At 41.7% G+C, this 8,836-nt stretch overlaps 1 pseudogene; it reads right to left on the bottom strand.

Moving 5' to 3' along the window:
- Positions 1 to 1,026: 1,026 nt before the first annotated feature.
- Positions 1,027 to 2,298, bottom strand: LOC143645824 (L-lactate dehydrogenase B chain-like; annotated as a pseudogene).
- Between the last annotated feature and the right edge of the window lie 6,538 nt (positions 2,299 to 8,836).

Raw genomic sequence — 8,836 nt, forward strand, 5'->3', positions numbered from 1 at the left:
GAAGGAAAGATGGATGGAAGGGTGGGTAGAAGGAAGGATGGAAGGAAGGAAGGATGGATGGAAGAATGGATGGAAGGAAAGAAGGATGGAAAGAGAGGTGGTATCAGGGCTGCTACACCAATGCCTGTGCCTGAAATGGGCCTCCCGAATCCATTCACCAGATCAGAAGCTTCACAAGGGCAGAGACCTTAACTGCCTTTATCACTCTTGAACCCCTGTTACCTAGAAAGAAGAGTATCAGGTACGAGAACAACATCTCCCTTGTGAGGTTGTTCTAGTTTGCTCGCTGCTGGAGTGCCATATACCAGAAACAGAATGGCTTTTAAAAGAGGGAACTTAATAAGTTGCTAGTTTATAGTTCTAAGGCAGAGAACAGGTTCCAATTAAAACAAGTCTATAGAAATGTCCAATCTAAGGCATCCAGGGAAAGATATCTTGGTTCAAGAAGGCCAATGAAGTTCAGGGTTTCTCTCTTAAATGAGACGGTACATGGCGAACACAGTCAGAGCTTCTCTCTCATCTGGAAGGGCACGTGGAGAAAACGGCATCATCTGCTCACTTTCTCTCCTGGCTTCCTGTTTCATGAAGCTCCCCAGGAGGCATTTTCCTTCTTCATCTACAAAAGTCACTGGCTGGTGGACTCTGCTTCTCATGGCTATGTCATTCTGCTCTCTCAGAATCTCTTCCTTTCTCTAAAATGTTTCCTCATTTATAGGATTCCAGTAAAGTAATCAAGACCCACCTGGAATGAGTGGAGACACATCTCCACCTAATCCAGTTTAACAGCCACTCTCGATTGAGTCACATCTCCAGGGAGATGATCTAATTACAGTTTCAAACACACAGTACTGAATAGGAATTAGAAGAAACAGCTGCCTTTACAAAATGGGATTAGGATTAAAACATGGATTTTCTAGGGTGCATACATCCTTTCAAACTGGCATAGTTGTTGAGAGAAGTCATGATTCAACCCAACCAGCTTGGTATATATATATATTTTTTTTCATCTTAGAAGCAGAAGCACGCTATGATAGTTAATTTTATTTGTTCAAGGGCTCCTATAGCAAGCATTATACCAAGCATTTGCTTTGATTCCGGGGGCCCAGATTCACATATTTAGGAAGATAAAAGCAAACTGTGATTCATGTACATGAATGATAACTAATGGCTCAAGGTTAATCACATTGCAGTTTTTAAATTTCTACAGCCTAGAACTCAAACGTCACAGATCCTTCAGGTCCTTCTGGAGGTCCCAGAGGGTATCTGCACTCTTCTTGAGTTGAGCAACTTCATCATCCTTCAGCTTCTGGTTGATAACACTGGTTAATCCCCGAGCATTCAGGATACACGGAAGGCTTAAGAAGACTTCGTTCTCAATGCCATACACCCCCTTCACCATTGTTGACACTGGATGAATCCTGGATAGATTTTTGAACATGGATTCATCAGATCAGCCACACTTAATCCAATAGCCCAGTTGGTATATCCTTTTAGCTTGATGACTTCATAGGCACTTTCAACAACCATCTTATGAACTTCCTTCCAATTTTCACTGTCATTGTCTGTTCCCATTTCTGGGTTCAGCTCCTGGAGAGAAACTCCTGCCACATTCACTCCACTCCATACAGCCACGCTTGAGTCTCCATGTTCTCCCAAAATCCATCCATGGCAACTGCTGGGATGAATGCCAAGCTTTTCAGCCATAAGATAACGAAATCTAGCAGAATCCAGATTGCACCCACTTCCAATCACACGGTGCTTGGGTAATCCACTTAGTTTCCAGGTAACATATGTTAGAATATCCACTGGGTTGGAAACCACAATTATAATGCAATCGGGGCTGTACTTGATGATCTGAGGAATAATGAATTTGAAGACATTTACATTTCTCTGAACCAAGTTGAGGCGACTCTCTCCCTCCTGCTGATGGACTCCTGCAGTTACCACCACAATCTTTGAATTAGCTGTCACAGAGTAATCTTTATCTGCCACAATTTTAGGTGTCTGAAGAAACAAGCTTCCATGCTGCAGATCCATCATTTCTCCTTTGAGTTTATCTTCCAAAACATTCACAAGGGCAAGTTCATCAGCCAGAGACTCTCCAAGAATGCTGATGGCACATGCCGTTCCAACTTGTCCAACAGCCACTACAGTGATCTTATTGTTTGGGACTGTTCCCTCTTCTTCTGCAACTGGTGCAATCAGTTTTTCCTTAAGAGTGGCCATTGTGCACGGGAGGTGGAGAGGGCTCTCAGGACAGCTACACAAGCCGGGTGGCGAAGACAAAGTCGGCTGCGTGCGTCTCAGCTTGGTATATTTTAAATGCACTAATATTATCATGATCGGTATTTATATCTATAACCACATAATTATCAATATCACCACATCATTATCCTAAATTGATGAGAATGATCCCCACCACCTCTCCCTTCTCCACTGAATCCACTCGCAGCCTCAGAGTCTTCTTAGTACAGTGGGTCTGGCGGAATTATTCATTCATGCACTGTGCAAATGTCTATTGGACACCTAGCGTGCGTCAGGCACAATCTCAAGTACTGAGGGTGCAGCAGTGTATGAAACAGGCAAAATCCATGTCCTTGGGGAAACCGGGATGCTGGTAGAGGGAAACAGAGGTCAAGCAAATGAGCAAATAGAGGACACAGGGTGGGGTGCACGGGTGGTTCAGTGGTAGAATGCTCGCCTTCCATGAGGGAGACCCAGGTTCGATTCCCAGACCATGCACCCCAAAAATAAATAAATAAATAATATAACATACTATAGGACACAGGGCTGAGGACAGGCCTGCTCCCCCTGGCTGGGACAAGGAAGGGGGACCTTCTCAGGAAGCATGAAGAACTTTCCTCATGTTGCCCCCTGGCCCCCAGGGTCAGTCTCTGTCTCTGTATGTTGAGAGGACCACAGTCAGGAGACTTGAATGGAAGTCCATTCTGTATGACCAGCGTCCAGGCTGTATAACCAGGAGAGCGTTCGACCAGCTGTCCCTTTCCTGACTCCAGCAACTAGTGGGAGCAGGAGTCACCCACGCCCCCTTCTCCCCAGCCCATGCCACAGTCACGTCTGCCCCCACCCCCCGTAGGTCATTGCGTTGGCCTCCTGTTGGCTCACTCAGCATCTGGCCTGACCCCTCCCTCATCCAATGCCTCCTCCCCCCTGCTCTGACCACAGCCGTTCACCACGCTCAGCCCTGCAGCAGCTCTCCATCTCCTCAGGGGAAAAGTCTAAACTGTGTGATAGGGCCAGCCGGGTCCCAGGGACCTTTTCCCACCAAGTTCTCCAGCCTCATCTCTGGCTGCTCCTTTCCTTGAACTTTAAGCTGCTGCAAATTCGAACAGCTAACAGCGCCCCATGAATGCCAGGGTATTTCTTGGGTCTGAGCCTTTGCAGCTGTGGCCCTCTCCCTCTGGCCTGGAGTGTCCTTCTCCTGCCATACCTTCCCCTTGGACAACTCCTGCCTACCCTTCCAATCTGCCCTGTGGTCATCGCCTCCAGGACACCTTCTCTGACCCCCTATCCTGTTGTAAGTTAGTTATGGGGTCTCTATAGTGCAACTATGAATTTCTTCACCATTGTCCCCCTTTTTTTTTTTTCAAAATCACCTTTTTATAATATAAGGCATTATTCCCATGAGGATTTTATCTCCTTGAACCCCCCCAGGGACTAGTCTGGCTCTTTAGAGATGAAATAATGAGTCTAAAAACAACCCACACCTACGCAGTTGCCTAATTCACAACACAGGGACCGCTGCAATCCAGGGGGAAAGGGCACTCTTCTCAATAAACGGTGCTGGGTCAACTGGGCTGTCAATGGAAGGAAATGAACTTTGGCCTCTAACTCACACCATGCATAAAAATTAACTTTAGATGGGTCATGGACTTAACTGTGAAAAGTAAAATATAGAAGAAAGGTATGTCCAAATTTTCTTTAACAGCAAACAAAAGATAAAAGACTGTTAAAAAGCACTTTGTTAGACTTTGTGTCTGATGCTCCTTTTTTTCAGGGTCCGGACAGATGAGTAAAAGATACAAATAAAAAATAAATAATAGAGGGGATAAGGGGTAAAATAAATTGGGTAGATGGAAATTCCAGTGGTCAATGAGTGGGATGGGTAAAGAGCATGAGTTTTTCTTTTTTCTTTTTATTTCTTTTTCTGGAGTGATAGAAATGTTCTTTAAAATGGTCATGGTGATAAATACACAACTGTGTGATGATATTGTGAGCCACTGATATTGAGTGCATGTATGGAATGCATGCGTGTGAAAATCTGTCAATAAAAACATTCTTTAGGGCGGGCCCCGGTGGTTCAGCAGGTAAGAATGCCTGCCATGCCCGAGGACCCGGGTTTGATTCCTGGTGCCTGCCCATGTAAAAAAAGAAAAAGAAAAAAAAAAAAAACATTCTTTAAAAAAAAAGACTTCATTAAAGTAAAAAACTTCCGCTCATCAAAAGAGGTTTAAGAGGGGAAGATGGAGTAGATGTGCTTTTCTCTATTACTTCTACTAAATACTTGAAACTCTGGGAATTATTTATAAAACAAATTTAGGAGACCCCGAAGGTAGGGAGAAAGGGGCAGAATGGACAGGGACCTCAGAAGCCAAGGAGTAGTATAGTAGTGAGCCCTTTCAGTGTTTTATTTTGCCTCATATATCCAGTCTTGGAGCTGAGGAAGCTGGAAAAGCCAACAGGTGAGGACAAAAGTCCCAGCAAAACCCTGCTGTTTCTAGCCAAAGGACCAGGAAAGGGAAGCCTCTTAGGCCACAACTTCTTTACCCCAGCCCAGCACCGCAGAGAAGGTTAAGTGTGGAGCTGGCAAGGCATAATGAGGCTTCCCAAAACCCCTGCCAGAGAGGTGTCCCGAAGCCCAAGTAGGAAGCTGGGACCTTCATCCCTGCCAGCCAGCACTGAAGCCTCTGTCCTTGACCCTGTGGGATCAGTGGAGACCACAGGGAAAGCCTGGCCTTCACCCCACTTAGCAGTCACAAGAGTCACCCCTCCCCCTTCCTCTCTGGGGTGGTGTCAAAGGAGACCCAGCAGAGTCAGGAGTTTCACCGTCACCCAGCGGTAAAAAGGCTACTTCCACTGCACTGCCAGTAGAGACAAGGTGGGGCACTAGATGTTCCACCTGCACCCCACAGCCACAAGGACCCCTTCCCCAGACCTCGAGTGTCAATGCACACCAGATGGAGAATCTGGAGCACTGCCTCCACCTGGCAATAATGAGGTAGCATCCTCATTACCTGCCCAGAGTGGTGCCCAAAAAGAAAAAGCCTGGTGAAGCCGAGTTTGAATAATATCCAGAGTCTTATTTCCAAACACAAACCTAGTATAAAAATGTCCAGGTTTCCTACAAAGGATAGGTCAAGCCTACTTAAAATTAGGCCTAAGAGTCAGCCCCAAGAGAGCCTCTTTTGTTGCTCAGATGTGGCCTCTCTCTCCAGCCAACACAACAAGCAAACTCACCACCCTCCCCCTGTCTACGTGGGACATGACTCCCAGGGGTGTGGACCTTCCTGGTAACTTGGGACGCAAATCCTAGAATGAGCTGGGACTCAGCATCAAGGGATTGAGAAAACCTTCTCGACCAAAAGGGGGAAGAGTGAAATGAGACAAAGTGTCAATGGCTGAGAGATTCCAAACAGAGTGGAGAGGTTATCCTAGAGGTTATTCTTATGCATTAAATAGATACAACCTTTTTAGTTAAGATGTAATAGAGAGGCTGGAGGGAACTGCCTGAAAATGTAGAGCTGTGTTCCAGTAGCCATGTTTCTTGATGATGATTTAGTAATGATACAGCTTTCACAATGTGACTGTGTGATTGTGAAAATCTTGTGTCTGATGCTCCTTTTATCTACCTTGTCAACAGATGAGTAGAACATATGGAATAAAAATAAATAACAGGGGGAACAAATATTAAGATAAATTTAGTTTGAAATGCTAGTGATCAATGAATAGTAAGGGATATGATAAGTATAAATTTTTTTCTGGTTTCATTTTATTTTTTTTTCTGAATAGATGCAAATGTTCCAAGAAATTATCATGATGATGAATATGCAACTATGTGATGATGTTGTGAATTACTGATTATATATGTAGAATGGAATGATCAAAATAGGAATGTTTGCATTTGTTATGTGTTTTTTGGTATTTAAAAAAAATTTCTTTTTAATTAAAAAAAATGTCGAATTTTCAGGTGGAAACAGTTCATTATATCAAAGATGAGGAAGATCTTAAATTGAATAAAAAGAGACAATAGATGTCAACACTGAACAGACAGAGATTCTAGAATTGCCTCCAAAGATTTTAAAGGAGACAGAAAAATGCTTCAGTGAGGAATTATAAATGAAAAAAAAATCACAAGCCTCAGCAATGAAATAGAAGATATAAAGAACCAAATGAAAATTGTAGAACTGAAAAAAGACAATGACTGAAACAAAGAGCTCAGTGATAGGCTCAGTAGCACCATGAAGGAACAAAGGAGAGAATCAATGAACTGGAAGACAGAACAATAGAAATTACAAAATCTGAGCAACAGAGAGAAAATAGACCAGAAAAAAATGTGCAGAGCCTCATGGACCCATGAAACTAAAACACGAGATCTGCCATGAATATGCCATCAGAGTCCAAGAAGGAAAGGAGAAAGAGGGAGGGGTTGAAAAAGCGTTCAAAGAAATACTGGCTGAAATCTTCCCAAATTTGTCAAGAGGCATAAACACAGATTCGAGAAGATGAGGAAACCCCAAACCAGATAAACTTAACAGAAATCCACATCATTGCATATTAATTACACCTCTGAAAACTAACCAGAGACAACATCATGAAAGTAACCAGAGAAAACCTGATAGAACGAAAGAAAAAATTGACCAATATAGAATTGGAGTTGGGGATTTCAACACCCCTCTCTCAGTAATTGTTAGAACAACTACAGAAAAACCAACAAAGAGAAAACTCAACATCACCGCCAACGAATAGGAAATCTGGACCACCCACTCAACAACTGAAATACGCGTTCTCCTCAAGGGCTCATGGAGCATATACCAAGACAAACCACATCTTTGGCCATAAAATAAACCTCAACCAAAGTATCAGTTTGAAATCATTCTGAGTGTGTTCTCTGACCGCTACGGACACAAACTGGAAATCAGTAACAGAAAGATAACAGGAAAATCTCCAAACGCTTGGAAACCAAACAACAAACTTCTAAATAATCTTTGAATCAAGACGAAATTGCAAGAGAAAAATGTTTTCAAATGCACTGAAATTAATTGATGAAAATACAGGTCTTAGAGTTTGTGAGGCACAGCTAAAGCAGTGCTGGAGGGAAATGCATCGTGTTAAATACATACATACAAAAGAAGGGAAAGCCTCAAATTGATGATTAAGTTCCCACGTCTCAGCCCTTGAAAAAGAAGAACGAAATAAACACAAAGAAAGCAGAATGAAAGAATAATAAATATCAGCAGAAATCAACAAAATTGAAAACAGTAAACAATGAAACAAAGAGTTGATTCTTTGAAAAGATCAATTGACAAAGCACCAATTAAACTGAAAAAAAAAAAACAGAACAAAAGAGAAAACACACAATTGGTAACATTAAGAATGAAAAAGGGGCAATCACTACAAACCAGCCATCAAAAAGATAAAAGAGAATACCATGAGCAGCTCTACACACATACATTTGGCAACTTGGACAAAATTTGTTAATTACTCAAAAAAAAAAAACACAACTCACCCAATATGAAATAAATAATTCAAATAGCTTTATAACTTTCAAGGAAATTAAGTCTGTAATTACAAAAAATAAAAGCTTCTCAAACAGAAATCTCCAAGCCCGCATGATTCTGCTGGAAAATTCTACCAAATGTTTAAAGAATTAAGTCAAAATCTATACACTGTCTTCCAGAAAATAGAAGGGGTGATAGCAATTTCCAATTCATTTTATGCTAGTATTTCCCTGATGCCAACAATTCAAAAAAGAGAAAAGAAGGAAGACGGAAGGAAGGAAGGAAGGAAGGAGGGAAGGAAGGAAGGAAGGAAGGAAGGAAGGAAGGAAGGAAGGAAGGAAGGAAGGAAGGAAGGAAGGAAGGAAGGAAGGAAGGAAGGAAGGAAGGAAGGAAGGAAGGAAGGAAAGAGAAAGAAAGAAGGGGGGTGGGGAGGAAGGAAGGAAACCACAGACCAAGCTTCTGAATTTAGACACAAAAATATTTGGGAAAATATTAGCAAATGGAATTCAGCAAAGCATAAAATGAATTATACACCATGATGATATGGGGTTTATTCCAGGAATATAAGACTGGCTCAATATTGAAAAATCAATCAGTTCAAAAAAATCAATCAGTATAATCCACCATATTAACAAGCTAAAGAAGAAAAAGCACACGATTATATCAATCAAAGCAGAAAAAGCATTTGACAAAAGTCACACATTCATGTATAAAACTTTCTGGTGAATAAGGTTAGAGGGACATTTTTTTCGACTTGATAAAGAATATTTACTGAAAAAAAAAAAAAACTATTTCTAGCCTGACATTTAATGGTGAAAGACCGAATGCTTTCCCCCTAAGACTGGGAACAAGACAAGTTTGTCTGCCTTCACCACTCTTACTCAATATAATGCTGGAAAAAAATAAAAAATAAATATTAAAAAAGAAAAAATATATATATAATGCTGGAAGCTCTAGGCAGTGAAATAAGTCAAGAAAAGATAATAGAAGGCATACAGGCCACACCAGAGAAACAAAACTATCCCTATTTGCAGAGGGCATGATGGTCTATGTAGAAAATCCAAGGAATCTACAAAAAATCAAACTTCTAGAACTTA

This window comes from Tamandua tetradactyla, chromosome 9 (genome assembly GCF_023851605.1).
Source record: "Tamandua tetradactyla isolate mTamTet1 chromosome 9, mTamTet1.pri, whole genome shotgun sequence".
In the NCBI taxonomy this organism is placed as follows: Eukaryota; Metazoa; Chordata; class Mammalia; order Pilosa; family Myrmecophagidae; genus Tamandua; species Tamandua tetradactyla.